Genomic DNA, 8,177 nt, shown 5'->3' with positions numbered 1-8,177 from the left:
GAATGAAGCTAGACTCCTGTCTCTCCACCCATATACACAAATTAAATCAAAATGGATTAAAGACTTAAATCTAAGACCTCAAAATATGAAACTACTATAAGAAAACATTGGGGAAAATCTCTAGGACATTGGACATTGGTCTGGGCAAACATTTCTTGAGCATTACCCCACAAGTACAGGAAACCAAAGCAAAAATGGAAAAATAGGATCACATTAAGTTAAAAAGCTTCTGCACAGCAAAGGATACAATTAACACAGAGAAGACACAACCCACACAATGGGAAGAAATATTTGCAAACTATCCATCTGACAGGGGATTAGTAACAAGAATATGTAAGGAGCTCAAACAACTCTATAGAGAAAAATCTAATAATCCGATCAAAATGTTGAGCAAAAAATTTAAACATTTCTCAGAAGAAGACATACAAATGGCAAACAGGCATATGAAAAGGTGTTCAACATCATTCATTATCAGAGAAATGCAAATCAAAACTACAATGAGATATCATTGCACCCCAATTAAAATGGCTTTTATTCAAAAGTCAGGCAACAGCAAATGCTGGCGAGGATGCGGAGAAAAGGAAACCCTTGTACACTATTGGTGGGAATGTAAATTAGTACAACTATTATGGAGAACAGTTTGGGGGTTCCTAAAAACACTAAAAATTGAGCTACCATATGATCTAGCAATCCCATGGCTGGGTATATACCCCAAAGAAAGGAAATTGGTGTATCAAAGAGGTATCTGCACTCCTATGTTTGTTGCAGCACTGTTTACGATAGCTAAGATTTGGAAGCAACTTAAGTGTCCATTGACATATGAATGGATGGAGAAAATGTGGTACATATGCACTATGGAGTACTATTCAGCCATAAAAAAGAATGAGATCCTGTCATTTGCAGCAACATGGATAGAACTGAAGATCATTATGTTAAGTGAAATAAGCTAGGCACAGAAAGACAAACATCACATGTTCTCACTTACTTGTGGGACCTAAAAATCAAAACAGTTGAATTCATGGACATAGAGAATAGAAAGATGGTTACCAGAGGCTGGGAAGGGTAGTGGGGGCTGTAGAAGAGAGGTGAGGATGGCTAATGGGTACAAAAAATAGAAGAATGAATAAGACCTAGTATTTGATAGCACAACAGGGGGACTGTAGTCAGTAATAACTTAATTGTACATTTTAAAATAACTTAGAGTGTAATTGGATTGTTTGTAACTCGAAGGATAAATGCTTGAGCAGATGAGTACACCATTCTCCATGATGTGCTTATTTCACATTGCGTGCCTGTATCAAGACATCTCATGTACCCTATAAATACATACACCTACTATGTTCCCACAGAAAGTAAAAAAAAACTTACCTTTGTTTGTCTGTATTATGTGTCTTTTTTCTCTCTGGTTCTTCTTAAAGATATTCTTCTTCTCACTGGTTTTCAAATATTGATTATGAGGTGTCCTGGTGAAGTTTCTGTGTGTTTAGACTTCTTAGACTCTGTGGTTAGACTATTTGTTCAGTGTCTGATCTGTGGATTTACAATTTTTATAAAATCTGGACAATTTTCATCTATTATATCTTCAAATTTGTTTTTGCCCTCCCCCAAGCTTCTTGTTATGTTAGACAGCTTGATATTTTCCTACTGGTTACTAAGGTGCTGGTATTTTGTTTTTGGTCTTTTAAAACATTTCTCTTTTTGTACTTAATTAGGATCATTTCCACTCTCATGTCTTCAAGTTAATTGATCTTTTCTTCTACAATGTTTAATCTTCTCTTAATCTTATCTAATGAACTGTTCATTTCAAATAATGTGTTTGAAATCTCTGGATGATTCATGTTGTTTTTACTTATATCTCTCCTCAAATGTTGTTGTTTTCTTTTAAATGCTTATACACAGTTGCAACATTTTAATTTGTTGTTTTACATCTTGTCTGCAAATTCCTCATTTAATCTGTCATTTTTAGTGTGTGTTCATTGACTGATTTTGCTTGAGGTTTTGGATCACGATTTTCTGTGCTTTTGCATATCTAATAACTATTTGCATTAGAAGGTGAATGTTATAAATTTAGTTTGTTGACTGCTTGATTTTGTTGTATTCCTCTAGTGATTGGCTTTGTTTTGGCAGGCAGTTAAATTACTTGAGTATTGATCTTGAGGCTTGTTTTAAAGGTTTTTTTTTTTTTTTTTTTTTTTTTAGGTTAGGTGTGGAGTATACTTTATTCTAGGGCTTGTTTGCAACATTACCAAGCTATGACACTTCTGGTGTCTCTAAAGAATGCTTCGTAAATGCTTTGGGGTCTGTCCACTTTGGCTGATGGAAACTCAAATGATTTTCAGATCTGTTTGAGCTCTGAAATTTCTTGGCTTACAGCTGTTTGCTAATTGTTCTTTCTCAGCATTATGAGTCTTCACCCTATGCATGTACAGATTAGTGTTCAGGCAAATACTTGAGGGGATCCCTATGCAGCTATCTGGAGCCCTTTGTTCATATAGCTCATTCATTTTCAGTATTCTACCCCCAAAGTTTTGACTGCATCTGCTGAAAGTTTTGACTGCCTCGACCTTCTCAAACCTCAATCGCTGTCTCCTAAACTTGGCAAGACTACCAGGACTTGTTTGGATTCCTCCTTCCTGTGCTACAATCTGGAAATTGCATCTAGGCAGATAGTCAAAGTGAATATAGAATTTACCCCATTTATTTCAGTTTTCTCAGGGTTCATACTCCTGCATTGCTTGTAGTTCAATCTCTGAAGATAGTTGTTTTGTCTGGATTTTTATGTGTATAAGTTGGCAGGGCAATTTCTATAGCAGTTATTTGTACACAGGTAGAAGCAACAGTCTAGAGCAATATTTATCAGTGTGTGTGCTTGAGCCTATGTGATCAGGTATATGCATGTTTGTGCCTTCATATAGTTATTGAGGGCCACTTTTTCTTAGTCTGCTTGAGCTGCCATAACAAAATACCACAGACTGAGTGCTTAAGGAACAGAAATTTATTTTCTAATGGTTCTAGAGACTAGAAGTTCAAGATCAGGCTATCAGGATGGTTAGGTTCTAGTGAGGGCTCCTTTTTTGGCTTGCAGATGGCTGCCCTCTCACTATGTCCTCACATGGCTGCAAAAGGGAGGGAGAGAGGGAGGTAAGGAGGTTGGGGAGAGAGAGAGAGAGAATGACAAAGAGCGAGTGAGCAAGAGCTCTCTGGTGTCTTTTTTTAAAAGCACACTAATCCTGTCATGAGGACTCCACCCTCTCTTATCTGAACCTGATTATCTCCCAAGGATCACATCTTTAAAAATCATCACATTGGGCATTAGGGCTTCAATACATGAATTTTGGGGGGACACAATTCAGCCCATAGCACCAATTCATCGGAAATATCTCATTACTCACAGTGATTTTTTTCAACTGGTGTTAGCCACTCTTCTAAGATGTGCTTTTGTATCTAAATGACAAAACTCTCACTTTCTACTGTATTAGGGCTGCTCAGTTGGAATGTTACTGCAGGCAATAGGGAGCCCTGACATACAGGTTTTTGAGCAGGGAGTTGACATGATGAAATGGCGATTTAGGTGTTTGAGATAGAAAGGAGTATGTATGGGAGGGTGACAGAGACAGCAAGCTATTTCATGGTCATTATGATAACCAGTTGATGAACTCTTTCAGGGTTGAGGGTCAGCCAAATTTGTCCTAAGTCACTTGCTTAGCTGGTTGCGCCTAACCTTATCATTAATCTCTTCACCAGAACTCTGGACAGCTCCAACAGTGAGGAAGACTCACATGTTGAAATGTATTATTCATTAGTTTATTTATCAGCACTTATTTAACTGTTTTATCTTTCATTTTAAAGAAATACAAAATAAGTAAAGACTACTGCTCCAGCCCTTGGGAAGGCAAGACAAATATAAGTTGAAAAATAATCATAATAATTCACTATTTTGATAATTTTTCACTGCTGAAAAGTGACCTTCAGTAAAAAAGATAAGCAACATAGTCTCTTGAAGATTGTTTATATGTTATCTGGAAAAAAAGGATAGTCAATGTAGGATGGTATTAGGTGGAGAAGACTTCACAGAAGAGGTTTTTTGTGTGTTGTCTTGAAAGACAGGCTGAGTGGAGCCTGCTCAAGAAGAGGTGTAAGATCTTTTGGACTATAGAAACCTCTGGGGCAATATCATAGGTGTTCAGGCTAACCCAAACAGGGTGGAAGTTGGACTTTGGGAGATATTATGGGATAAAGGGAGGACCCCCAATAATAAATGTCTTTAAGCCTGGGTGGGGGCATGTGGATTTGATGTTGCAGTTGAAGAGTGTGCTGTAGGAGGTTCTTTGGCAGCAAAGTGACAGAAATTTTTGCCCTGTTTTCTATTCCTTTCCTCCACTTTCATGTGAGCTTATTTTAAAATTTATTTTTGATAGTGATACAATTTTTAAATCAGTTTTATGCTTACATTTTATTTTTCTAACAAGCTATATAGTTGATCCTCTCCACAAAAACCTGCAATAATATTTTAGGTTTTATTATTATTATAAATAATAATATTTATAACCACTGAGTTAACACGTTAAACTAGTAACCGAGCATCTTTTCTCTCCCAGACATAATCTGAGACACTGAGAGAGATGCAAAGTTTTAGCATTTGTTCATTCACTCATTCAGTCAATATCTTATGATGCTTAATAGGACATGGTCCATGCCTTCAGTGTCTTAAAGTCTAGTGATCACTCAGGATTAAAATAAATGACTGATTGAATGCAGATTTCATCTCCTCTCCTTTTGTTACCAGAGAAGTTCACTCATCCTTCAGGGCTTCTCCCCAGGGCATTCTGATTGGCTTAGTGATACAAGAAGGGAGGATGAAGGATGGAAATCAGGAACAGTGTTGGGGGCCTCTGGGGCTGCTGCAGTCTTTATTCTCATCTCACAGAATTCCACGTTGACATTCTCAACATCTTTCCATGGAGATTTCGTGGTTAGAAACAGTGTTTCTTTTCTTAGATTTTTGAGACAATCATTTGAATCTGTAATTGGGGCTCAAGTAGAAAGGATGAAAAGAGCATGAAAGATATAACTTTCTTACATAGTTTCTGAGATAATGCCCAGCTGTGTGAGGCAGGTATAATAAGTGAAAATCAATTATTTCATCAGTAGGTGGGAAGCCCTTTCAGTGAAAGGTTTTCAGTCTACAGTAAGCACATGCCATGCCATGTGGCCACACGTACAGTTGAATGCAGCCTTAGACTGTGTTAATAAAAGTATAGTATCTAAGTATCAGAAATGAAGAGTTTCTGTTTACTTTACATTGGCCAGTTTATGTCTGGAGTCTTTTATTCATCTGTAGAGATCAGGTTTTAAGAGAGATCTAGACAGATTGATATCTTAAAGCACCAAGAGATAAAATGGCAAGCGGTATCTGGAATGGCCGAAGCAAGTCTGTATGTTCCTCTCACATAAGTGAGGACTCAAAAAGGACTGGAGAACTGTCTTTATTAGATTGGATCTGGGTGGACCCAAGAGTTATAATTAAGAGCAACTCAAGGAAGTATCAGGGAAATACAAGTGAAGGAGTACTTTTTAATAATCAGAACAGTTTCAAGATGGAATAACTTGTCTGTTGGGGCAATGAGTTCTCCATCACTGGATAAATTTGATGAACATTTGGGGAAAATGCTGTGGAAGGATTTCAGTATCTGAAAGATGCTTGGGTTGTTTGATTCTACAGTTCTGTACTCTATAACAAATCCCATCACACCCCAATGCCTTCTGAGTGGAGAGGCAGAGCTAATGGGAACCAGGAACCTTGGCTGAATGGGTAAAGAGAGTGACTTCCAGAGGCCCCACTTCTGAGTCATATTTGAGCCACTCTTGGAGACAGAACAGAGGGAGGAGGAGAAATAAATTCCAAGAGGGAAAACATCTTCAGTTACACTTAGCAAACATTGAAACACAGCACTTAATGCAGCCCTACAAGGGGGAGGATGGTCCCTGGTGCACTGGCTTCTCTATCTGTCTGTACTTCCCAAAGCAAGTGGCTGATCATAGGCAACCTCTGAGCTACCTCTGGGAGATAATCTGGTTCTGGGGTGTGGGTGAAGTGAGGGTAGGTCTGTTGTCAGTAAAAGGAGATACAGTGTATACCAACCTCAAAGCTGTAGTTGGTCTTTCCAGACACTAAGATAAAGTCTCAGTTGCTTTTTCTCCCTTTGGCTGTGGGTGTTTTCTTGGTCTCTAGGACAGATGGGGCTCCTCACTAGCAAAGGTGAGTATTCTAGAATTTGCTGCTAATGCCCTCGCTTGACATTAACACATTCTTCATTCACTGCCTTTGGCATTTTTCTTTTCACATGTATTTGTCTTGTATCTCCAATAAATCATAAAATTCTCAAGACAAGGATTGACTCATACTTTTGTGTGTCCCCCATAGCACCTAGCCCAGTGCTCTTGTATAATGCAGGTGCTTATTGAAGTATTAATAATAAATGTCAACTTGTCAAAGTAGATCTTTTTGCTTGAAGCAGATGATGTTAGCTAGTTTTAATCTAGCAAAGTTGTACTCTCTTTGTTATGAATATTAATCACTGAACACCACATATTTCCCTTTTTAGGTATACTGGCTTATGTCATTTGAAAATTATTGCAGGTGGGGAAGGTGTTGAACACCTTGAGGTCTCTCCTGGCCCAGCATTTGAGGATCACCCTGAAGGTCTGTTTAGCTCTGTTTGTTAGAGCAAGTTTTTGGGATTCTGCTAATGATGACACGAGTCTACCCAAAGTCAACAATACACTCCCCTCACCCCATGATTTGGGTAGCTACTTCTCCTAGCAGAACAAAGAGAATATTTTGTCAGAAAGCCACACATACTATTTAATTCCTAAATGTCCAAAAGGAAGAGAAATCTACTGGAGGGCAGCTGGAGCCATGATCAAGGCTGGCTTATGTGTGCGCATGGCAGTGGGGATGGTGACCTTGCACACATCTCTTTGGCCTTTTTCTCACTCCCTCTGGAGAGGGCCTTGGGTAAAGGGCAGACAGGTTAGTACCCCCTAAAGGAGAGTCTTATCATAAAAAAAGCAAGAAATCTCAAAGCAAGGGTGTTTTATTTTCAACTGCCTGGCTTAAAGTTCATATGTGGGGAAACCAAGGAAACCACCTTTGAAAGGCTGCGTGTGGACGAAATAATAGAATCTGAAACTGTGTTCCTGTATTTTAAAAATAACAAAACTTGGCAGGTAATGGAAGCACACCATGATTTAATTGCTTTTGGTATTAATTAAAAAGGATAGAACAGGCTTTCAGGGAGGGATTTTTATGACAGTAGGAGTGTTTGAACATTCTCTCTCTCTCTCTCCCCCCTTCTCTCTCTCTCTCTGTGTGTGTGTGTGTATATATACGTATATACATATATATGTATGATTATAAATAATCACAAAAGCTGGAAAAGAAAAAGAAACATTAAGGGCTCATTTTACCGCCAAAACAAAGATTATTATTATATCTATGAAAAAGTAACTGGGGTTCCTTATGGGAGTCTGTGCTGGGTAATGTTCTCATGATACTCAACCTTAATTTTTTCTTTCTTAATTTCATGTTCATCCCTTCTGCCAATTATCTTCCTTTATGCCACTCAAGTTATTTTGCATCCCCAGCACTTAATTGTAAAACATGAAATCATTGTTTTGTTCTAGCCTTTTAAATAATTACTGATGGAGCTAACCTAGCTGGCTGGGTTATTTGATCATCTTCAGTTGGTCCTTGTATTACCTAATCATTATAGTTGTTCAACTGTGCAGAAATGTCCTGTTGCTTCAAGTTCTATCTCTCTCAGGAGTGCTGAACAGACTTGTATAATTTTTCTTCGGCTTTCTAGATGAGAGAGAGTAAAAAAAGTGCCTAGTGCTGTTCCTCACTAGAAAGCTGTTTCTCAGGGTCAAAGATTTCTTGTCTTTAAAATGAAGGCATGAATTGTGTTGTCTCGAAATTTTCCTTTGGCCCTTCCATCTGTGATTCTGCTCCAGCTTAGCATTCTTCACTCATGCTCCATACCATAGCTCCATACCGTGGTCCATGCACCACGGGTGCACAGCAGACAAGAAACGGTTGTATTGAAACAGAGAGAGACCTGAGTCAAGAGAGTGAAATGACATTTGCAAAGCCCTGAGAAGCTGAGCTCTGTATG

The sequence above is a fragment of the Macaca thibetana genome, chromosome 1 (genome assembly GCF_024542745.1).
Source record: "Macaca thibetana thibetana isolate TM-01 chromosome 1, ASM2454274v1, whole genome shotgun sequence".
In the NCBI taxonomy this organism is placed as follows: Eukaryota; Metazoa; Chordata; class Mammalia; order Primates; family Cercopithecidae; genus Macaca; species Macaca thibetana.
Note: the sequence above shows the minus strand (reverse complement) of the source record.